The sequence below is a fragment of the Microtus oregoni genome, unplaced genomic scaffold (assembly GCF_018167655.1).
Source record: "Microtus oregoni isolate MIOR12 unplaced genomic scaffold, Mior012 000003F_ref0000135, whole genome shotgun sequence".
Lineage (NCBI taxonomy): Eukaryota > Metazoa > Chordata > Mammalia > Rodentia > Cricetidae > Microtus > Microtus oregoni.
Window position 1 is genome coordinate 74,789,606 of NW_024543062.1, and position 22,613 is coordinate 74,812,218.

General features: G+C 36.1%; 1 pseudogene; it reads left to right on the plus strand.

Annotated features, from left to right (window-relative positions):
* Positions 1–20,626: 20,626 nt before the first annotated feature.
* LOC121446442 lies at positions 20,627–21,513 on the plus strand (annotated as a pseudogene).
* The last annotated feature ends 1,100 nt before the right edge of the window (positions 21,514–22,613 follow it).

Genomic DNA, 22,613 nt, shown 5'->3' on the forward strand with positions numbered 1-22,613 from the left:
TAAGTTAAGCGGGATGGCTTTGAGTTTCTCTTCGTTTTATTTGATGTTAGCTGTCCGCTTGCTGTATATAGCTTTTATTATATTTACGTATTACCCTTGTATCCCTAATCTCTCCAAGACTTTTAACATCAATGGATGTTGCATTTTGTCAAATGCTTTTTCAGCATCAAATGAAATGATCATATGGTTTTTTTTCTTTCAGTTTATTTATATGCTGGATTACATTGATAGATTTTCGTATGTTGAACCAGCCCTGTATCTCAGGAATGAAGCCTACTTGATCATAATGGATAATTTTTCGGATGTGTTCTTGGATTCGGTTTGCCAGTATTTTGTTGAGGATTTTTGCGTCGATATTCATGAGTGAGATTATCCTGTAATTCTCTTTCTTGGTTGAGTCTTTGTGTGGTTTTGGTATCAGAGTAACTGTAGCTTCATAAAAGGAATTTGGTAATGACCCTTCTGTTTCTATATTGTGGAATACATTAAGGAGTATAGGTATTAGGTCTTCTTGGAAGTTCTGGTAGAATTTCGCATTGAAACCATCAAAAAAAAAGAGTTTATTTACTTGATATTTATAGTTAATATATATGAAAGCAAAATTTTACATACATTTTCTGTTGTCCCCTTATACCCATTGGTCTGAAAACATTCTTAGAAACAAAAACGTAAATATTTTCACATTGAAACTTACAAACATCAAATTCTAAGTGTCTAAAACAAATACAGTAAAATATCTTTCAGTCTTCCTCACTTTTACTCATGAGCATTAAATAAAATGTAAGTGTCCATCACGTGTCATTATTGTGGTCTTCTAATCTTCTTCGGTAGATGGCCTATTATAATTTTATCTCTTTTCTTAAAAACACTCTCCCTCCCTTCTTTATTATCTTAGCTCATCTACTTTCTGTATTAGTAGAAGTCATCCCAGTCTTTAAAGCATAGTCCCCCACTTCTCTTTTATACACTATCTTAAATTTTATTTCTGACATAAATACTTAATTATGTTCATTTTCTTTATCAAGCTTATCAGTTTTTCAAAACTTCAGTTTTCTCTTTTTTCAGTAGTAAAATGTCCCTAATATTGTTTGTCAAGCCCTTACTGAGTTATTTCTTCCCCACTGTCCTATTTTCATGTCCTGTCAGGTGGAAAAGTGCCTTACACACCAATGACCAATTTTGAAATAAATGCATAGTCCCAGCCAGTATGGGTCCAGTTATTTTATCTGAAGAAATTTTGCTCATTCCTGGAATGAATATATTTAAAGTTTCAGCTTTTAAATGTGAGTTCAGTAAAGATAGCTAAAGAGTGACTTCATTTTTAAAACACCACCTCAGTATGAGATCTCTCTAAAATGGAATACAATAATTCAACCCACTTATAATAAATGTAGTTTAAAGAGTTTAAAGATATTCATCACTGTAAAGAACATTCTGAATGTGTTCTTGGTTTGAAAAAAAAAGCTCTATGTTTAGATTCAAATTTCTTACCTCAGACAAATTCAGAGGAAGTTCATAACCTGATTTAAAACAAATCCAATCATATGGAGAAAAGAATCAGAATGACTTGGTTAATGTACACTTGGCAATTTACTTAGATGAAACACTGGTCCACACATTCATTGCCAACTTAAAAGAAAACCATATTTCCATGTGGGATTTTAAATACTTTTACTGAAAAGAACTCCAAGTTTTTTTTAAAAACATAATTAATTGAGATATTTTATTCCAGTAACTCTATAGCAAACATCTTATGACTTTATTATTCATTAATTTTCTTTCACAAGGAAAGGTCATATTTAAAAATAGAGAAATGTGGCAAAGAAGGAAATTATTATTTGTCAGAGGAAACTTCAGTGGTCTTTTTCAGAGGTGACACATGTGTGGGAGACTGTTTTCTCAACGTGTACTCTGAGACTGTTAACAAATGGAGAGGAGAAATTGTAACTGACTCTATTAAACATGTAAATAAGCTTGTACAATTGATGGCATTGTCATCCCTACCAAGACTGAAGGTTGTCAGTAAGTATATAAGAAGCCTGAGTTTGGAGTTATTAAAAGAAACTGTTGTTCTCTTGCAACACTACAACTCCCAGCGTTCCCCTGGGGACACATTTCCCAGAAGACTTTGCATCCTCTGTTAAAAGCAAGGACAAGTCACGAGTTCGCCCCTTCTTTCCCCTTCCTTCCTTCCACTTTTCCTAGTGTGTCTGCACGGTTTCCCTTACCTGTTGTTATCCTTCCCCCTCCCATTAAAGTGTACCACGTGGGACCGCTGCGTGCCTGTGTCTTTTCCTCGCATAACCCTCGTCTAACCCGCAGGAATTAAGAACAACAGAAACAATGTTATGATTTTGGCCTAAGACAATTCATGTATTCTATTTGCATCTGCCATGAATGCACATTGTTTATACTGGTATATTATTTGTATTTTAGTAAATAAATATTGCCTGAAGACAAGAGGCAAAACTAAAGCCACTAGAGGTAATGGTGACACCTTTAATCCCGGAATTTGGGAGACAGTGGCTGATGGATCTTTGTGAGTTCAAGGCTTCCATGGGCTACACAAGATCAATGCAGAAACGAATCCAGGTGGTGGTGTTTTATACCTTTAATCCTAGTCCTAGGAAGTCACATACCTTTAATCCAAGCACTAGAGGGACTATAGAATGGGAGGAGAAAGAGGCTCAGTCTGCTAAGTTTGTGGTCACCCAGCTTTAGTAGAGTTAAGTCTTCTCTGGTGTCTTGGCTTCTTTTATTTCTGGTTTTGGGGTTGAATCCCAATTTCTATCTCTGGGTTTTTATTATTTGTGCTCCACTGTTTAAATATTGATTGGATCTGCCCAGATCCAAATAGTCACACAGAAACTATGTTAAGTATAACAGTGTTTAGATAATTAGCTCAAACTTCTTATTAAGTAACTCCTATATCTTAAACCATTTCTCATATTCTGTGTATCATGATGAGGCTGTAGACTATCAGTAAGATTCTGAGGCATCTTTCTTCTTTGGTAACTACATGGTACCTCTCTGACTCTGCCTACTCTCTCTATAAATCTCTTCCAGCCGGATATATTCTGCACTTCCATATGCCAATGCAGCTTATTTATTAACCAATGGTAATAAAATATATTCAAGCATTTAGAGGGGATCTCACATCATAAATCTGCACCACTTTTATAATCAATGAAAGGAATTATAAACAAGATTCACTTGTACCAAATGCTAGGCTGCTGCACAGGAGAAATTTGTAGATTCCCCACTGACATTAATATGAGTTCTGTAGCTGGAATTTTAATTAAATTATTTATTTATTTTATAGCTTGGCTGCAGTTACCCCTCTTTCCTCTCCCCCTAGTCTCTTTCCTATGCTGTACCCCTCTGTTTCCACCCCCAATCCACTCCTCCTTTTCTGTTTAAAAAATGGCAGATCTCCCATGCATATCAATAAAACATGGCATATAGAGTCGCAGTACAATGTAACCACATCCCCATGTATCACTGCTGGCCAAGGCAACCCAGTAAAGGAGTAGAGTCCTAAAAGCTAGGAAAACACTCAGACAGTGCCTGTTCCCACTCTTTGAATTGCTTAAGAAGACTAATCTATTCAGCTGTAACATATATGCTGAGAGCCTATGCCAGTTTTATGAGAGCTCTCTGATTGTCAGTTCATTTTCTGTGAGCCCAGTTCAGTTGATTCTGTGAGGTTATTTATTTATTTATTTATTTATTTATTTTTTTGGTATCCTTGACTCCTCTGGCTCCTACGGTCATTTGTCCCCCCTCTTTTACAGGATTCCCTGAGCTCTGCCTAATGTTCAGCTTTGGGTCTGTATCTGTTTCCCTCAGTTGCTGGATGAAACCTATCTGATGACAATTGGGTTAGACACCCATCTTTGAATATAGCAGAAAATCACTGGGCATCATTTCATTGATAACTTTCCTTCCAGTCATGCTTTTTTTCATCTAATGTAAGTTCTGATAACTATACTACTATAAGGCAATATATTGATAACACCACATCTGAAGAATAAGTGAAAATCAGCACTTTTCAATATATTTGTAAACTTTATTTAAAATAGTTATTTCAAAATGTAAATTAAGACACAAAAACTAAATAACAGTAATCTCTGCAATAAAGACGAAGATAATGTTTGGCAAAATAGTTTTTTCACTTTTAAATTTTATTCATTTATTCTGCATACCATCCACAGTTTCGCCTCCCTCTTCTCCTCCAATTCCTTCCCCTCACCACTGTTCTAGCCATTAATTCATTCCTTACCAATCTCCACTCCAAAGAGGTAAGGCCCCTTAAGGGAGTCAACAAAGCATGACATATCAAGTTGCAGCAGGATAAAGTTACACCCCCTTGCATCAAGATGGGGAAAGATATCCCACCATAGGAAACAGGTTCCAGAGAGCCAGCTCATGTTTTAGGAACACAATAAAGATAAACCCTTATCTAAACTAACCAAAAGGCAAAGTGAGAATATCTAAAATAATAAAATGAGAAATGAAAAGGGGGCTATAACAACAGACACTGAAGAAATATGGAGAATCATACTTCAAAATTTTGTACTCCACACAATTGGAAAACCTAAAAGAAATTGACAACTTTCTTAATTGATACCACATATTAAAATTAAATCAAGATCAGATAAACAATTAAAATGACCTATAACCCTTAAGGAAATAGAAACAGTTATTGAAATCCTTCCAAAAACAATAACAACAAAAAATCCAGGTAGAAATGGCTTCAGTGGAGTCTATCAAAACTTCAAAGTAGAGCTAAGGCCAATACTCTTTAAATTGTACCACCCAATAGAAGCAGATGGAATATTTGACAATTTCTTTTAATATGGCCACAGACATCCTGATACCAAAGCAAACCAAAGATGCATCAAAGAAGGAGAATTGTGAACCAATCTCCCTCATGAACATTGATGCAAAAATATTCAACAAAATACATTCAAGCCAAATCCAAGAAAAATAAATCATCCACAATGATTAAGTAGGATGCATCCCAGAGACAAAAGGATGGTTCAATATACAAAAATCTGTCAATGTAATTCACCATATAAAAAATGAAAGGAAAAAAGAAAAGCACATGATCATGATCATATCATTTAGACACTGAAAATGCCTTTGGCAAAATCTAATACCCCTTCATGTTACATGTTATGCAGAGAACAGGGATACAAGAAACAAACCAAAAGATAATAAAAGCAATATACAATAAGATGGAGGGAAATTTAGAGCAATTCTACTAATATCAAGAGCAGGAGAAAGCTGTCCACTCTCAGCATATTCAGTACAGTACTCGTGGTTCTAGATAGAGCAATAAAGCAACAAAGGGAGATAAAAGGGATATTAATCAGAAAGAAAGAATTCAAATTTTTACTATTTTCAGAATATATAGTAGTATTCACAAGGGACCTCAAAAAAATTCTACCAGGGAACTCTGACAGCCGAGAGACACTTTCAGAAATGTGGCTGAATACAAGACTAACTCAATAAAATCAGTAGCCCTTCTGTATACAAATGATAAATGGGTTGAGAAAGAAATCAGAAAAATAATATATTTTACAATAGCCTCATATAATACAAAATATCTTGGGTTAATTCTAACCAAACATGTGAAAGACATATATGGCAAGAATTTTAAGTCGTTGAAGAAAAAAAAATTGGGGAAGAGGTCAGAAAATGGAAATATTTTAAATGCTTGTGTATCAGTTTGCTTAAAAGATAAGAATATGGCAATCTTACTAAAAGCAATCTACAGATTCAATGTTCCCATCAAAGTACCAACACAATTCTTCACAGACCTCAAAAGAACAATACTCAACTTCATATGTAAAAATAGAAAATGCAGACAGTGTAAACGATCCTATTCAATAAAGGAAATGATGGAGATTAGCACCATTCCTTGACAGGGCACATAGGTTTGGGTCCATTCCACCTTTACTAAAGGTCAGAGAGTTGAAACTTACTTGTCTCTTTCAAGGTTATTGTCCAGAGTTCTAATAACAGGTATAGCTAATATCCAGACCAAATATTTTGGGTATTAAATATCTCTGTTTCTACCTCATGTAAAGGTCAAGGCTCCAATCCACCTTAATTTAGAGCAGAGAGATTTGCTCTTCTAAGGATATGGTAAACAGGTGTGGCTGATATCCAGACTTGGTATTTACGGTATTAAGAAGTGTATCTGTTTCTACCTCAAACAAAATTATGAGGATCCAAATAGCTTCCTACTCCATTAGGGAGATAACTATGGATTCCACCTAGGGAGTGGTTTCCTACAGATTGTTTTTGGTCTAGAGTGTGAACATAACTTGTCTTGGTGATAGAATGTTTAAGATTGTAGCCCAAAATCCTTCAACTGGTCTGTTCTTGCCTTGTATCATGCTAATGCAGTTTTTATCTTACTCCTACCTTTTGGATTTGGAGCATTTAAACAATGTTGTAGGAAGGCCACTTGTTGGTTCCCAGCTGCTCAGCCCCAAAATAGACACACAGAAACCATATTATTTAAATCACTGCTTGGTCCATTAGCTCTAGTTTTTTATTTGGCTATTCTTACATCTTAATTTAACCCATTTCTAGTAATCTTTGTATCACCATGTGGCTGTGGCTAACCAGGTAAAGTTCCCAGCATCTGTTTTTGGAGGCAGCTGCATGACTTCTCTTCTGCCTCCTTTCTTCCAGCATTCAGTTTAGTTTTCTCTGCCTAGCTAAGTTCTGCGCTGCTATAGGTCCAAAGCAGTCCTTAATTAATCAATGGTATTCACAGCATACAGAGTAAAATCCCACATCATCTCCCCTTTTTTGTATAAAAGAAAGTAAGGTTTTAACTTTAACATAGTAAAAGTACATATAAAAAACAGGTATCAAGTAAGAATTACACTTACAATATTTATATCTACTTCATATTTTATCATAACTAAGCAAAACTATATCTATCAATTCTTCAACTCCATCAAAGTCTCCAGAAAGATATAATATTACCTAAAAAAAAACAAAAAAAAAACCAGGAAGTGCATTATAAGCAACTTCTAAAATTCTAGAATTGACTGAGACATCTTGCTGCTTGGACAGTCACTCAAAATCCTTCTGTACTGTTGGGGCATCCATCTTCAGCCTAAGGGCCCATAGTATCCAGAAGATTTATTCATGAAACAGAAAATTTAAAAGATAGTTCTGTTGTATTGGCAGTTTCAGCCACTTGCTTCTGTATCATGCCTGATGTCTGACAGACTCTTTTATGAAGCAGAAACCCTGAAGGACTATCTCACTTTCAAGCAAATTCAGCAGCAATTTCTTTGTAGGTCCTGCATGTTCAGCTCATCAAGCAATCCAGACCAGAACATTATCTTTCCCAAATGAGTAGCAAACTCCATAAGGAACCTCTTTGATGCCCATCTTCCTCTTGAAGCAATTGGTGCTGCCAGGAGCAGTTGTCACATTGTTATGAAAGGTCTTAAGTTCTTAAAAAATTTTAAATGACATATTCCGAAGGTCTCTGACAGATTTGAAGAATATCTATCTAACTGCAATATATCTTTATATATTTAGAAAACCCGAGTACAAACTTGACAATTATAGATGATTATCTATTAACCTATATTTTTAATCATTCATTATATTTTAAATGAGCTGCACAAACACAATATCTTAATCAAGAGCAGATATACATATATATATATATATACATATATAACAATTTTTTCCATTTTTGTCAATAAACCAAGATCCATACCAATGAAAATTATTCATTTCTATAGCATATCCCCCTTTAAATATAAACAAACATTTATGAACACTATTGGGTGTTGCAATTGGAGTGGCGGGGCTGCATCCCCAGCACCCTGGCCACCTCGCTAGCTTATGCCCTGAAATAACAACACACAAATTGCATTCTTTTAAACACTGCTTGGCCCACTAGCTCTAGCCCTTACTGGCTAATTCTGATATCCCGATCAACCCATCTCTAATAATCTGTGTAGCCCGGTCTTACCAGGAAAGTTTCAGCATATCTGACCTGGTGGCTTGCTTCATCGCTTGCATCTGCCCAGGAGAGCGAAGCATGGCTTCTCTGAGCTCACTTCCTCTTTCTCCCAGTATTCTCTTCTGTTTACTCCACCCACCTCTGTTTTAACCTATGAGGGCCAAGCAGTTTCTTTATTGCTTAACCAATGAAATCAACAGATTGATATATGACACTCCCACATCACTTCCCCTTTTTCTGTTTAAACAAAAAAAGGAAGGCTTTAACTTTAACATAGCAAAATTACATATAACAAAAGTTATTAAGCAAGAGTTACAGTTACAATATTTATATCTACCTTATCTTTTATCATAACAATGGAAAACTATAACTATAACTAACCATTCTTCAAGTTTATCAAAGACTCCAGAAGAATATAATATTACCTAAGTAAACAAGATATCCAAAACTCTAGAAATGATAGAGACATCTCGCTGCCTGGGCAGTCACCCAAAGTTCCTCTGTACTGTTGGGGCATCTATCTTCGGCCTACAGGCCCACAGTATCCAGAGACATTTTCATGGAGCAGGAAATTTCAAAGGCAGTTTAGTTACTATCTGCTGTGTCCTTCAGAATGTCTCACAGACTCTTTCATGAATCAGGAACCCTGAAAGATCATCTCACCTTTAGGCAAGATCAGCAGTCCTCTCTCAGCAGGTTCTCTGTGTCCAGTTTATGCAACAGTCCATGCAAAAGCAGTTTCTTGCCCAAATGGCTATCAAACTCCATAAGGATACTCTTCGATGCCCAGCTTCTTCCTGAAGTAGATTGGTGCGGCCAGGAGCAGAATGTCTCATTGTCATGAAAAACCCTAAGTTATTAAAACATTTAAAATGCCATATTCTGCAGGCTTTGAAAGATATGAAGAATGTTTATCTAACTGAAATGTATCTCTATATATCTAGAAAATCTAACTAACATGACTACAAGCTTGACTATTACTGATGATTATCCATTAACCTATATTTCTTAATTATACATTACATTTTTTAATGAACTACACAATCACAATATCTTAATCAATAGCAGAAATATGCATATACATATAACAAAATTGACCTTAAATCTCTATCAATAAAGCAAAATCTATACTAATACAAATTATTCATATCTATATCATATCCCCCTTGAAATGATAAAGAACATTTATAAACCATATTTGGGAACATGGGCGCAGTTTTTTCTCTCCAAACTTCTTCTTGCTGAATGGGGGCGTCATTAATTCAGTCTTTCATGGTATAACCTGTGTGCTAGTTTCTTCTCAGTTGGCAATTGAGCGAAGCAATTTTTTGAAGATGTTCACAGCAACCCTTCAGGAGGGCGTGGTCCATCATACCATATCGGAATAGAAGAAATGAACAGGGTCTCATCCTCTGTGAAAACAAAATAAGAAACTCCTTTTCAAAGCATCACGTCCTTAGATCCCAATTTCAAAGTTAAGGCATTTTCAAAACATCTACATTGGATTAGTTCAGCAGCATTTATAAACAAATATCTTTTAGCAGCTGTTGCTCCTTCCTCAGCATTCAAACAATTCAAACAGAACATAATAGCATACAGTATCAAGATTCTCTGTGTATTTTCCATCATTCTGTGTTTTATTTTAACCTCTATTTTGTTTACTTTTACTTTTATTTTTTGCTTTTTGAGACAGGTTCTCTGTATCTTTGACCTGGAATAACTCTGTAGACCAGGCTGTCCTTGAACTCTCAGAAATCCCCCTGACTCTGCCTCCCAGGCATTCGGGATTAAAGGCCTACTCTACTACACCTTGAACTCACAGAGATCTGTTTGTCTCTGCCTTCTAGGCACTGCTATTAAAGGCCTGTGCTACCAAACCTTAAAGTCACAGAGGTCAATCTCCCTCTGCCTTCCAAGTGTTGGGATTAAAGGTGTGTACTACCACACACAACAACTCTCTTCTTTTTTTTTTTACTTTAAGAACTTCAACTTTTAGCTTGCATATATTTTTAACACACTGTAAACAATTTAGAAATTTTCTTTGTCTTTGAATCTCTCTTTACTGTATATCTCTCTTTTTCTGACCATGCAAGTCTTTAATATCAGTAGGACTAAAGTCTTGGCTTTGCCAGCTAGATCCAGTCCATTCCTTAGCTTTCCAGCCTCATGGCTGAGGTACTGGCTGTAGCCATGTTTACTGCCACAACTCTATGGCATTTCAAGGTCCCTGCCAGCAAGCAAGCTTCAGCAGCCTGTGCTTGCAAACCGCACAAACCGCCTGCCTAAAAGAGTCAGTATTTGCCCTGGCAGGACAGCCCAGAAAGCCGGTATTTTTAAACGACGCAGCTTTTTTCGTGCTACGGCTGAAAACCGAAAAGCATAAGCTAGAGCTAGCCATGTGGGCAGCCAGGTGCTGGGGACTCAGGCCCGCCGCTCCTTATTTCAACAATTGGGGAATTTGGAAACAGTTCTTCCAAATTGCTTTCTGCTTTTTTGGGGGCAAAATATTTTCTTTTCGGGGGAAATTCACAGAGGCCTTTCAGGTGATTTTGGTGTATCAAAACACATTAATCTGAAAGTATTCCATTGGTTCTCGTCTTCTGTGGAAACAAAAGAAGAACCTCTATTTAAAACCAAGATATCCTTAATCTCAAATTGAAAAGTCAAGATATTTTTAAAGTATTTATGTTGGTTATTTAGCTACTTCACCATCAAGAAATTCAAAGAAAACAAAATAATATACATAATTCAGACTCTCAGTATATATTCCATCTTTATATATCATTATTTTTATCCTATTACTTTTTTAATATTTTATTATCTTTTCTCTTATCAATAACGGTCTTTAAAGATTTTGTTTTCTAATAAACCATTTACTTCCTTTTATAAATCTCCATAATCTTTTTCTTCCTTGTCTCAAACCCACTTACATTTTTTATACTGATGAATATCTTTTTTTAAATTTTTATTGAGAAAAAGAGAAAAAAAAGTTTCTGCCTCCTCCCAGCCTCCCATTTCCCTCCCCCTCCTCCCACCCTTCTCCCCCTCCTCCCACCATTCTCCACCTCCCCCCCCCCCCGCTCCTTCCCCATCCCTCTCCAGGCCAAAGAGCAGTCAGGGTTCCCTGCCCTGTGGAAAGTCCATGGTCCTCCCCCTTCCATCCCTGTCTAGGAAGGTGAACATCCAAACTGGCTAGGCTCCCACAAAGCCAGCACATTACTTAGGATCAAAACCCCGTGCCATTGTCCTGGGCTTCTCATCAGCCCTCATTTTTCACCATGTTCAGAGAGTCCAGTTTTATCCCATGCTTTTTCAGTCACAGTCCAGCTGGCCTTGGTGAGCTCCCAATAGATTAGCCCCACTGTCTCAGTGGGTGGCTGCACCCCTCATTGTCCTGACTTCCTTTCTCATATTCTCCCTCCTTCTGCTCCTCATTGGGACCTTGGGAGCTCAGTCAGGTTCTCCAGTGTGGGTCTTTGTCTCTATCTCCATTCATCACAAGATGAAGGTTCTATGGTGATATGCAAGATATTCATTAGTATTGCCACAGGAAAGGGTCATTTCAGGTTCCCTATCCTCAGCTGCCCAAGGAACTAACTGGGGACATCGCCTTGGGCTCCTGAGAGCCACTCTAGGTTGAAGTATTTTGCCAACCCTAAGGTGGCTCCCTTAACTCAGATTTGTGCTTCCCTGCTCCCACGTACAATTTTTAATACACACCGTGTTTCATTTAGATGACATTGATGACTGAATCTGTCCTATTGTGTATCTGAAATTCTTTTCTGACCAGAAGTGCTTCTTAAAATCCTAAGCCTTTCTTATGAACCTAAGCAGTGCCATTGCTAGGGGAAATATGGCAGTGCCTGCTTGCTCTACCTAGTCTGGCATAGTAGAGCTGTTTGCTGCCTCTATTTGCACACAGCCCCATTTTTTAGGCACAGAGCCAGTCTATGTTGCCATTAAACAAATTGTTCACAAAACCCCATTTAAATACTCATACTCCCAAAATAGTCAGAGTTTGTGTTAGCAACAGGGCCCATAGAAGCTGCCATTTTCAAAACAGTGCAGTTTCAAAACAGCATAGCTTTTTTCCTGCTACTGCTGTATCAGGAAAACCTCTCTTAAAGAAGCCATGCCTTTGCTTGTTTCTAGCAAACAGAACCCACCAAAGAAAATGCTACTACAAAACCATGCTTAACTCTGTTCTTTTGTGTGTCTAGAATTCCTTTTCAAGCTCTCTTAGGTTTTAAATGGATTTTAGTTGGCCATGTTGGTGCATCAATTTCTTTCTTATTTTTTTTTTTGCAAAAAGTTAATTTTTTTTATTGAAATAAATTTCCGCCTTTTCCCAGCTTCCCACTTCCCTCCCCCTCCTCCCACTCCTCTGCTCCTCCCCCAACTCCTCTCCCCCTCCCTCTCCAGTCCAAAGAGCAGTCAGGGTTCCCTGCCCTGTGGAAAGTCCAAAGTCCTCCCCCCTCCATCCTGGTCTAGGAAGGTGAATATCCAAACTGGCCAGGCTCCCACAAAGCCTGAACATGAAGTAGGATCAAAACCCAGTGCTATTGTCCTTGGCTTCTCAATAGTCCTCATTGTCCGCCATATTCAGAGAGTCCGGTTATATCCCACGCTTTTTCAGTCACAGTCCAGCTGACCTTGGTGAGCTCACAATAGATCAGCCCCACTGTCTCTGTGGGTGGGTGCACCCCTCGTGGTCCTGACCTCTTTGCTCATGCTCTCCCTCCTTCTGCTCCTCATTGGGACATTGGAAGCTCAGTCCCGTGCTCCAGTGTGGGTCTCTGTCTCTATCTTCATCCATCGCCAGATGAAGGTTCTATGGTGATATGCAAGATATTCATCAGTATGGCTATAGGATAGGGTCATTTCAGGTTCCCTATCCTCTGCTCCCCCAGGAATTAACTGGGTACATTGCCCTGTGCACCTGGGAGCCCCTCTATGTCCAAGTCTCTTGCCAACCCTAAGATGGCTCCCTTAATTAAGATATGTGTTTCCCTGCTCCCCTATCCAACCTTCCTTTATCCCAATCATCCCGTTTCCCCCAGATCCCCCCATCCTTCCCTTTTCACTTTTCTCTCCCCATCTCCCCTTACCCCCCTTCCACCCCACCCCCAAGATCCCAATTTTTTGCCTGGCAATCTTGTCTACTTCCCATAACCAGGAGGATAGCTATATGTTTTTCTTTGGGTTCTTGTTGGTTCCCAGTTGCTCAGCACAAAATAATCACACAGAAATCATATTATTTAATCATTGCTTGGCTCATTAGCTCTAGCTTCTTATATGGTTACTCTTACATCTTAATTTACCCCATTTCTAGTAATCTATGTATTGCCATATAGCTGTGGCTTATCAGGTAAATTTCCCAGTGTCTCTCTCTAGTGGCAGCTGCATGACTTCTCTGCTTCCTTTCTTCCAGCTTTCAGCTTAGTTTTACCTACCTAGTTAAGTTCTGTCTTGCTATAAGTTCTAACAGGTCTTTATTAACCAAAGGTATTCACCGCATAGAGAGGGGAATCCACATTCAGACAAATGAAAATTAATTGCATGCAAGTTTCAGCATTCACTGGAACTCCCTCCTGATACTATCCTATGCTTCTGTTTAACAATTTTCACCTGTGTATTTGTTCTTTCTACTCATTTTTCTAATCTCCATACCCCTCTTCTGCTAAGTGGTATCTCTGTTGAAGCTGGATTCTGACAATCCCTGACTTCAAACTCTACTATAAAAATAAAGCTATAGAAGTAAAAATGTTTGGTATATGTGAATCAGTAGAAAATAATCGAAGACTCTGACATAAAGCCACACAATGTGGCAGAATTTATTTTACCCTCAGGTTTTCAAAAGGTTGAACTTCCAATAGCATTTAGGAAAATTCACTACTACATAATTCCCATTATTTCAGTGAAAAGAAACATATTCAGAATTATTTACATTTTATTTATTTGAAATTATACCAAATATTCTGTGTAATTAAATCTAAAAGCTTCCAAAATTGGTGTTATTCAAAAACATGTTTTACAGAAAAATACTTAAAGATGCCTTATTAGAGCTATTAAATATGTATTGATTAGGGTAGACACAGATTGCATAAGGCTTCCATTCAAAACAGAGAAGAAAAACATACGGAATTGTATTCTGTGAACACTGAATAAAAAGGTACAATTTTCTTATTTGCTTTGATAACATTTCTTTAAAGAAGAATCATTTTATTTTATAGATTAAAATACCAAAAAATATATTTCCCCTTAGAACACATTTGTAGAGACATTATTTATAAGAGTAGAAAATTAGTAAATATTTGTAAAACAGATTTATGAGTATATTCATAAATATTATTATATCTGGAATGTTTTTACAATGGACTCAGAATTACCCTGTTGATTATTATTAAGCTTACATTACTAGTTTATTATTTTTGATCAATCATTTTAATTGCAAATAAAGAAATGTAAACTTTATTTTTTTTAAAATTTTATACATCCATGGATAGGACAGACTGAAAGGCTACTATATGTCTTTCTGTGAGTGGATGTACACTTAATATATTATGTGTATAAAATACTAACTGTGGGAAATGCCTATTGTCAATAAGTATATATGCAATATGTGTTCAAATGTTGAGTAGCTGAAGTATCTGTTCTATAATTAACCTATCACATACCCAATTTTATGAAATACAGTTATGTTTTATACTAAAAGGTTTATGTATTTCAAATAATTATTCAGAGCCTATATGATTTAAGGCAAAATTTAAAAGATTACATTAGAATGATAGATAATATCTCTAAGCTTCACTTGCCATCAGTTAGCTAGAAATCAAACCTTATCTTCCAGTGCAGTTTCTGGTTTGTCCCAGCTCCAGAGACAGGACTGCTGCTATATCTCGCTATTGACTGGCCTTCAAACTTCATAATGTACAAAATCACACTGCACTCTACTATACTTGGAAAATGATGAACAATTTCAACAAGTATGAAACTTGTACATGCCAGAGAAAGATGTTAGTGGAAATGCAAAAGGAATTTACAGAAAAAGTCCAATTATGCTTTATACATAATAGTTACCAACAGTTTAATTGTGTACAAATTGATCTTTATGGCAAAAATACACTAGCAATATGAACTCTAGAAATGTAGCAAAAGTTTAGACTGAGGTCATACTGTATTCATGGTTATAAGCAATGGCATAGACATTTGGGAATACATTAACTTTATATAAAATCAATTATAATTTTCACTCTAACAATGTTTGTTCAATTACATATTTCAAATCATTATTTCATATAAAAATCAATATTATAATACACGTTTTGAAAGTAACTTTCCATACCCACCTCTCTAGATATAATTTTATTACCTAGTAATTTTCATAAATTATATGATAGTATTGTGAATTTCTGCTATAATGGAATTTAGAATTTCAATATGAATTAAACCAATAAAGAATTTTACCATGTGAATGTCACTAGCATTTCTATGTTAAGATTGTATGAAATATTAAATGAAAATCAGATTCTAAAACTATCTTAAAACTGCAGCTGAATATGAGCAATAATAAAAGGGAAAACATATAAATTACATGGATTGCTGCAGGAACAAATAACAGAGGCAAAGGAAGTGGGTGGCCATTTTTCATCTTTTGAGTAGTCGGTTACCAAGGAAACAAATACTGAATGATTGCACAAATGACCCTATGCCTGTGGATTTAAATTGATGAAATTATATAGGACTACCATTTATGTAGATCAAGAAAGGTAATTGTTAGTATGACTGTTTATTAGGGAAATGGAAAAGTTTAAAATACTTATTTTACTTTCCAAGAGTTTTAAAATGAATTATTATTAAAATCATCTACGTTACTAAACTCCTGTCTTGTCAAATCATGAGACTGTCTTGTCAAATCTACTAGCATGCTGATTAACCACTTCTGTCCAAGTCACTTCTATTCACTGGCTCAACACTGGCTCCTAACAGAGGAGCTAAACTTGATTCCAACAGGTGTCCAGACGGCATCAGTAGGACAGCATTTGGACTAGTAGGGAAGAATTTATAAAATAGCCTCTGTCTGCTGAACTTCCAGCAGAAGTAATGCTGCACAGGCATCTGCAGAGTATCTTCATGAAGTTTGACGAGTACATCTCTCTCATCAATTCAGAACATACAAGAACCTGGTGACACATCGCCTGTGATCATTACAATAGCCCTCTGTGAAAATATCAAGTCCTATCCAGAAAGATAAAAGCATTTGCCTCCTCTTGAGAAAATAAACTTGGCAATTCTTGTACCAATTTAAAAAGCATGCCTTTCAATATAGATTAGTCTATTTAGAACAGGATTTGTTTCTATTGCTCCAAGAACAAATCTTCTAGTTTATTTCTATATCATAATATAATTATTCATTATGAAAAAATTGAATAAACTATTGGGAGCTAATGTTGATATGAAAAATTAAATTAGGAAATTATGACTTTCAATACAAAAATGGGATGTTTTGAAATAGTAGTTAACATATTCACTATGAATAATAATATTAGGTATATTGGTTCAGATATTTTAACAAAACTTATCAGAAACATATTTATAACCAAATTTATATAAAATAAATTTTATATTGTACATTTTGAAGTACATATTGAAAGCATTGGCTACTATAAATAATTTTATGCTGCTATAAAATAATATTTGATATGATTATCAATCAATCATATTTTATTATATATGTTAATTAAGACAGTCAATGTGCATAGTCGGTGTCTATGTTATATATATATATATATATATATATATATATATATATATAATGAATTGTGGTGAAATTTTTGCAACTATATTGGTCTAAAAGTAAAAATAAAAATTAATCTCTTAAGTTTGAAACACTGACATTAAAAATGTTGTGATAGAATGCTTGTCTACTGTTTATAATGTTCTCTGTTTAATTTCAAAGCCAGAAATAAATATATAAATTAATTAATTAAAATAAGCATTGTTTTTAGAAGATTTTTTTTAATTCCAAAGATAATGCTACTCACTTGAAATGTACTTTCTTTCTTCCCGATTTAGAGAATAATTTTGAGCTCTTAGAGTGTAGACCACACAGTTTTTGTTCCTTCAAGTAACTCAGGATGAGAGAACAATATCGACATGATTTAATAGAGTAAGCCATGTCCTTGAGATCTTGATAAGACAATATTTTTCATGCTCAACCCTGGAAGTTTGTTTTCTGTTTTTCCATACTATGTCCTTCATCCTCACTCCTGAATAGAGTATTAATTTCTGCTTATTTGAAACATTTCTTTTAAGAGGTAATCTTAGTCAATTTTCTCCCGCATAGTCTGTTATTCACTCATGAATGTGAAGAAGAATTATTTTATTCTTGTATATCTTGACTGCACATCTAATTTTTCTGTTGAAAGTTTCCAGCTTTACATACCAGCAGCACGTTACCTTGCTGTTTTTTTCTCTCTGACTTAACCTTAATATTTCTGCTCACCCCTCCTTAAATTTCATGCTCTACCTTTAACTCCTAACCACCATTGTCCTTTCTTGTCTATCGTATACACTATTTCAATAAATCTCAAATTCATTGTATCACTGTTGCTTTATAAAAGAGCATTTATGTATTGTTTACTAATTTTAGAACCTAGGGTGTTATTGAGATGTTTTTAGGCCTTTAGCTTATTATGTTTTTACTGATGTTTATGTATGTATGTGTGTACTTATATGCCCTGTTTGTGCAAATATCCATGGATACCAGAAAGAAACATAACGTTTTATTGTTGTAGTTATTAAAGTCAGGGATGTGCAGCTATTTGGGGGAGTTAGGAACTGAACTGATATCCTTTGGAAGGACAGCAAATGCTATTAAACTCTGAGTCATCTCTCCAGTGCTCTTATTATTTTAAACAAAGAGTTCTGCAGTGTTATGTTTGTCTTTATTGTATCATAGATATCAGGCATTTTTTTCTTCTTAAAATATTTTAATCTTTTGGTATTACAGTGATTAATAATGCATACTGTTCCTGAAGAAGATCCAGTTCATGTTCCAGAACCTGTATCTGGAAGTTCACCACCACCCTTAACTCCAGTTCCAGGAGATCAGACACTTATTTTGTGGTTTTGTAAAGAAATTTCACACCTGAGTGCACATCCTACACACAGGCACATAATTAAAAACAGAACAAACAAATAACCACCACAAAGACAATGGCTGTAGAGACAATTAAGTTACTGATAGTGTTTACTACTTTTGCAGAGGAGCTGCGTTTGGTTCCTGCTCCTACATTGCAGTTCACAACTGCCTGTAATCCTCACTCCAGGGAATCTGAGATACTTTTCTGACTTCTGTTGACTCACACATATGGGTCAAATAAACACACATATGTACACACATACACTTTCAAGAATATATCTTTAGAAATAAAAAAAAATAAATTACAAAACAAATTCTATCTTTAAATGATGTAAATTCACGTGTCCCGGTGGATGACCCCAACAAATCAACGTACACATGGGCAACACTAATCAGACTCAATAAAGTATTTTTTAAAGAAAAAAACATGTTGGGTAGAAGATATATAGGGGAGTAAGTTGGAAGTAGGGGTAGGAGTAGATATGAACAATGTACATTTTCAAAGAATGAATTTCAAAGAAATGCAACTTTGAAAGACATTTTAAAGGATGAAAACTATGACTACATTCTGTATCTACTCAGTGGTGACTCCTGCTTGTCTACCATTAGGAACCACATTTGTAGTGTCTGTATCATTTTGATGTAGAGTATATTCTTGTGTACATTATTCTTATGTATGCAAATATTTTGCACCACAATTTTGCAACTAGATAACTATCTATTAATATCTTATGTTGCAAAGCCTTCATCTGGTTTTGATGATTTCTAACCTTTAAGTTTCCACTCTACTTTGTATTCTATAATGGGATTTTTAAAGTTAAAGTTGAAGTTTCTCAAATGTTTGTTAAAATTCATCAATAAAAGTATCTATGCTATTTGCTTTCTTTTATTTTTACCTTTTAAAAAATGTTATTATTTATATTATTGGAGTTTTGATGCTTTTGTAGTTGATAAGAGTCTGTCTAATTCATTGACTTTTCATAAATTTGATTTTTAATATTCTCTTTAGATTAGTCTTCTAACAACTTTGCTAGTGCTCCTTTGTTTGAATTTCTTCTATTTTTTCTTGATTTTATTACCACTGATACCTATTTTTTAAAGTTTCTGTAGGTGTCTTTGCTTTATTCTTATCTCCACAATTTCCTGATGTAATTCCTAATTCATTTAAGATCTTTCCTACTTTCTATTTTCTGTATTAAAAGACAGACATTTAACTCTCTTCATTGCTTTCTCTACAACTCACACATTTTGCACTATTGTAGCTACATTTTAATTTAGTTCAACATCAATTCTTATTAACTCGGATAAGCTTTGTCTTCATGACATGCATTTAACGTTGTAAAACAAATCTTTAGAAACACAACACAAAGTAGAATATTAGGTGGTGCTGTCCTGAAATCTTTACTGAACAGGAGTTCTACCTTGCTGCTGCAGCTGACACTATTGCAGCAATATCACTAACATACCTTTGGCTTTCGTATATTTTCTAGTTTGAAAGACATTTGAAATGTCTTTTCAATCTTATTGAATTCACTGATTATATCATTTTAATTAATGTACATAAAACATATATGTTGGAGAATATTAATATATTTTGATATAGGTATCTACCCGGTAGTATCTTGTATTTGCCTGAATTTGCTTAATTCCCCATCTTTTATATTCTATGTTTTTTAGCCTCAAATGAAATTATTTTTCCTATTTATCTTTTACAACAGAATCTCAATAATGTATTTATAAATTAATAGTTATCTTGCAGTTTGAAATCTATCTCTACAACTAATTCCTGTGTATCCATTAAATAACTGAGATTCTGTGCACAGTGAATAATAACCTATTAAAATATTGTTCAGGAGCTGCATCCAGGGCTTTGTGCTATTGTTATTCTTCATTTCACATATCTATATTACCATTTTAAAATCCAAAACTACTACTAATTAAAACAAGAATGAATCCTGTGAAACTTTATTATGTGCTATTTTATAATTTGTAATTAACATTTAGTTATATGTATCTTCTTTTTATCTATATAATTTTTCTATTAAAGACAAACAGTGCTGTGAAACTATTTCTTCTAAATGGAAGTATTCTCTATTAGATAGAGGAAAGAGACTTAGTAAATTCAGTAAAATTTCTAAGACTCTGGAAGTTCACAAAATCTCATAGTTTGTGAAGACCCTTCATAAGATTACACAAGTGGTCAACAGTTGGTGAGGAGGGCAACTCTTTAGTAGAGCTTCCTGAGTGTCATACAGTGAACTCCAGTGGAGTATCCCTTATAAGTTGTGGCCCTTGCTGGAGCTGTGCTTCACAATGTCACAGCTGCCTTGCATTCTCCCGTCTTCTATCCCTAAGCAATGACTGACTAATGCTTCTTTTAATAACCAATAGACTCACCTTTCCGCGCTGCCCCGGGACGGGTCCATACGGCGTTGTTCTTGGTTCCCGACGTAACTTAAAGGGAAACTTACGCAATGTCCGGAGCTCTTGATGTCCTGCAGATGAAGGAGGAGGATGTCCTCAAATTCCTCGCTGCAGACACCCACTTAGGTGGCACCAACCTCGACTTCCAGATGGAGCAGTACATCTACAAAAGGAAAAGCGATGGCATCTACATCATCAATCTGAAGAGGACCGGGAGAAGCTGCTGCTTGCAGCTGGGGCTATTGTTGCCATCGAGAACCCCGCTGATGTCAGCGTCATCTCCTCCAGGAACACTGGGCAGCGAGCCATGCTGAAGTTTGCTGCTGTCACTAGAGCCACTGCGATTGCTGGCCGTTTCACCTCAGGGACCTTCACTAACCAGATCCAGGCAGCCTTCAGGGAGCCACAGCTTCTAGTGGTGACCGATCCCAGGGCTGACCACCAGCCCCTCACAGAGGCATCTTACGTGAACCTGCCTACCATTGCCCTGAGTAACACAGACTCACCTCTGCGCTATGTGGACATCGCCATCCCGTGCAACAACAAGGGAGCTCACTCAGTGGGCCTGATGTGGTAGATGCTGGCCCGTGAAGTACTCCGCATGCATGGCAGTATCTCCCATGAGCACCCATGGGAGGTTATGCCTGATCTTTACTTCTACAGAGACCCAGAGGAGATTGAGAAGGAAGAACAGACTGCTGCTGAGAAGGCTGTGACCAAGGAGGAGATTCAGGGCGAATGGACTGCACCAGCTCCTGAGTTCACTGCTGCTCAGCCAGAGGTGGCTGACTGGTCTGAGGGGGTGCAGGTGCCCTCTGTGCCGATCCAGCAGTTCCCTACTGAAGACTGGAGTACCCAGTCAACCACTAAGGATTGGTCAGCAGCTCCCACAGCGCAGGCCACCGGGTGGGTTGGAGTCACTACTGAGTGGTCCTGAGCCCTTCTGCAGTCACCTGAGCAAAGGGAAAAAAGGTGGAAGGAAAATAAAGTTCCTACAAGCTGTAAAAAAAAAAAGAAAAAAAGAAAAAAAAACAATAGACTCATTGTTTCACCAAGCTAGATTTTGATAGATTCATCTCTTTGGCTTTCCATCTGTGCCCTATCTGTAGTGACTAAACAGTTGTTAATACATCCCCAGGAAATATAATACAACACAATTATCACCTTCACAGAGACTGACAGATCTAAACTTAAGTTGGGGAGTAATGCTATTGTGTCCCCTGAAATGAATGGATATGATATGCCTCTGAAGATAAACTGTTTTTAGATGAAACATCTACAGGGACAATCTTGATATGGATCATTCTCCCAATGTATTATTGCCTAAATGTTTTATGAAGCACAGATCTCTTGTAGAATATAGAACCTAAAAGGGAATGTATTAGATTAGCTTTTAAGATACAGCTACGGTATTTCATCAATGGTTGTGTCATACCCAAGAGACAAAGAAACCTGTACTTACTCTTACCATTATTATAAGTACCACAGTAGTCCTACTCTGGCACTAAAGGCCGGAGGTATTCCTGAAGAACAAATGGTCTTCAGTCTGTCTTGGAAACCTGAAGACTTTGTCTTTAATAACAATGAAAGAATCAACAGCAAAACAACATGGCAGAACAACTTCCTGCAAAAGTGAAGGTCAAGTAAGAAAGAGATGCAAAACATTCCTTTTTCCTAAGTTTATCTGGACTAGTATCAGAAAATACCATACATATTTACTATTGGAGCCCACAGATGTGGATTCATTCCACCTTGAAAAAAGGTCAGAGAGTTCAGGCCTATTCTTATTCCTTATTAGGTTATTGATAGGAAGTTTGAATTACAGTGTAGTCATGAACAGTATATCTTGACCTAGGGTCTAAGTACTTTGTGTTTTGGATTTTAAGATGATAATTACTTTATTTGTTCCTCATTTGTATCATGGTAAAAAATTCTTGCTTTCTTCTCCCCCTACTCTTTTGAGTTTGGTAATTAAAGATCATGAGAGAAATAAACACAGGTGGATTCAGTATTCAGTGGGTTGTCTCCTAAATTTAT